Source organism: Triticum aestivum, chromosome 2B (genome assembly GCF_018294505.1).
Source record: "Triticum aestivum cultivar Chinese Spring chromosome 2B, IWGSC CS RefSeq v2.1, whole genome shotgun sequence".
In the NCBI taxonomy this organism is placed as follows: domain Eukaryota; kingdom Viridiplantae; phylum Streptophyta; class Magnoliopsida; order Poales; family Poaceae; genus Triticum; species Triticum aestivum.
In genome coordinates, this window is record NC_057798.1 from 179,123,002 (window position 1) to 179,126,159 (window position 3,158).

The 3,158-nt window shown below is 49.4% G+C and overlaps 1 pseudogene; it reads right to left on the reverse strand.

Annotated features, from left to right (window-relative positions):
* Positions 1-1,427: 1,427 nt before the first annotated feature.
* Positions 1,428-1,961, reverse strand: LOC123039151 (dirigent protein 1-like; annotated as a pseudogene).
* Between the last annotated feature and the right edge of the window lie 1,197 nt (positions 1,962-3,158).

The following is a 3,158-nucleotide window of genomic DNA, read 5'->3' on the forward strand; positions in this document are numbered from 1 at the left end:
TGTTTCCAGGGATATACATACACTAGTGGTAATGGGGGCACCGCCGCAGTAGAGGTGAGCACCATCACAAGGGAGTTGTCCACTTGACCACTTTCCCCGCCTGCTGCCTGCGAGGACGAGCTAGGCCTCGAGTCGTTCTCCACTGACGGTCGCTTGCATGAAGCAAGCACGCCTTCCTTCATCTTGTCTCGGACATTCCTCGTTCCATCTGCCCCATCAAGATTACCACTGGGCTTTTCTGCTATCACAACCTGAACTCCCGGCTTTGTCACTTCCTCTGTTGGTGCCCTGGCAAAGTTCTGGTTCTGTTGTTGCGCATTGAAGCGCTAGCTCTGATTGGGGTTATAGGGTTCCCTCCCTCTACCTCGGCCCCCCGTCCTTGTAATGATTGGGATTATAGGGTTTCCTTCCTCTACCTCGGCTACATCCACGTAATGATTTACATAATGTTACGGGTTGATCTGATGTGGGAATGTTTGATTGGATCAGGGGGAGGGGGAGGCCCATCCCGCCTGAAAATCAGGGCGGGGGGGTGCTAGTTAGCGATGGTAGTTTAAGTAACAGGCACGTAGCCTTTCGTAGGTATAGGATTTTCGCTCCCCACCCCAAACTATATCTGGCCATGGGTCGGGCCGGGCCGGGCTTGGGCCGGGCCTAAAAAATCCCACGGCAGAAAACTGAGGCCCAGGCCCTCCCAAGCCCTATCACTGGGCCTACTTTTCAAGCCCAAGCCCGACCCATCTGGTAAAAAGCCCTTAGGGATTAGGGCCATGGGCCGGGCCTCTTCCTTAAAATGCCAATATGCCAAGCCCAAGCCCGTCTAGACCCTATTGGTGGGCTCAAAATTCAGGCCCAAGCCCAGCCCATGGGTAAGCCCATCGGGCCTAGGCCCTGGATTTTAGGGCCGAGCCTAGGTGGGCCGACAGGGCCGGGCCTGAGATGGCCAGGACTACCCCAAACCCCTCACTCTCCGCCATGATAGCCGCGTTGTCCCCGCCCATTTCGGCTCGTTCCGCCATCCACGTCCGCCGTGATGGATCCGCCGGTGCCCATCAGGAGGTCCATCGTCCCGCCAAACCTGAAGGCTGAAGCCCGTCCGCCAAGGGCGTCTGCACAGATGAAGAATCCGAAGACTATCGAAAGACTATCAAACGCATGGACATTTGATGAGATCCATTTGGTGATCAATGTTGGAGATGACCTTTAGCACCAAAGCAAAGACAAATGCTGGCCAGAAAACTCGACTGCACGGACAAGCGAAGAAATTAAGCAAAGATAATCGACAGCGTCTGACTGGTCTGAGGAATGTTCCTCCTCAGACTACTGTAGGGAAGAGTTTCCCTTTTACTATTCCATAGTGCCACACGGACCCACAACCTTATCACATCGTCCACTCCAGTGATAGATAATTAGAGACCACAAAAAAGTTAAAGGTAGGCAGTGTCGCACGGGAGCACAAAGAAGTCGACCTCGGAGATGGCGGTGTCCGGCGACGTATGGCCGAGGAGCTTGAGCAGGTAGTACCCGCGCGCCATCCTGAACTTGTCGTTGCCGCCCATGATGCTGCGCTCGGAGGTGCCCTAGAAGCCCTGGAAGGAGCCCTCCACGGATAGCGCGCTCCCGTCGTGCTCCCCGGCGACGAACACGACTGTGGTGACCGTCAGGTGGCCCTGCAACGCCTGCCCCGTGGAGACGATGATGCCCTGGTACCGCGCCACGAGCGGCAAGTCCCGCTCCTGGCCGGTGCGGAGCTCGTCGTCGAACACGGCCACCTGCCTGAACATCGCGTTGGCACCAAAGGGGGACGGCACGAGGAGGCCCTCCGTGGCGTTCGGGCTCGAGAACGTCTCGTGCATGTACAGGTGGATGTGCTTCAGCTTGCTCTTTGCACTGCCGCCGCCGGCCGCGAGTACGGCTGGTATGACAAGGAAGAGGAGGAGGAGTGACGGTATCGGCGACATAGTGGTTTGCTGAATGAGTTCTGTTGCTGCTGTCGCCGTTGGCTCGTCATTCTGCTTTTGTAGTAGGAAGAAATCTCCCGACGTGGATTTTTGGGACATGGTGCCACGCGAGGATGAAATCTCGGCAGTCCATGCATGCTGTGAGATTAGCACTTAATATAGTGATAAAATGAATACTGAACGCCACAATAGGCTAATTCGGCAAATATGTGTATATTAGTTGGTGGTTGGGCATCTTAAATGAATTGGATAGTATGACCAAACCTTTATTCATTAACTTCTCTATGTTGCTGGGCTGGGGAGAGGCAGCATCTTGATCAGACCATTTAAGATGGCTGGTGTGAAATGCTGGTGAGGTCTAACATGATTATGATGAAATTTGACTTTTGTTATGTTAGAGTGATTTAATTTGATGCATGTTTTTTTTCTTTCTATGACATGCATTGTTAGTATTCACTTAGTCACTTGCTCACCAGTGGCATAATTGGGAACTTGGGGTTCACATGTTTTGTCCCACTCCTAAATAGGTTTCAACTACAACACAGTAAGCACATGACCATACAAACATTCGGCTTGTGAGACGACTAACTGCAAACTGAGTTTTTTTTATGAATTTGCAATGAAATATGAATTGCAAGTTGAAGGAGAAAAATAATTTCATGTTATTTTTTTGACCCTTCAAGATTTGTAAGAAAGTGAATTTCGAAGAACATTAACTAAGACATATGTGTTTTAAAATATATTTTTGAATTTTTTTCAAAATAGATTTTTTAATAGGTAGTCAATGAAATTACGTTAAGAAATTACCATTCCGACTTAAAAGTGCTTAAGCAATCCAATTCATACAAGTTTTTATGCTAATCCAACTATATAGTTCATCTGAGATGTTTATTGTTTTATAATATTGATGCCACGGTCTGTGTCAAGCATTAAGGAGGGTGCATGCATTATCAATGCACTGGCAGAATATTAATTCACCAACAGCATGCATCTGCACCATTTAAATCGGTGGAGTTTCGCCAGCTAATGTTCTGTTCTCTGTTATCCCAACCAGGACAGGCTAGTGAAGCAGTAAATAACAATAATTTAAGTGTGCTACAGGTAGCCATTGTAATTAATGAGGGATTCAATGTGTCTGACTTTGTTGCATGCGACTGACTTGTGGGACATATGATTGCGATGGCATAGCTAATACAG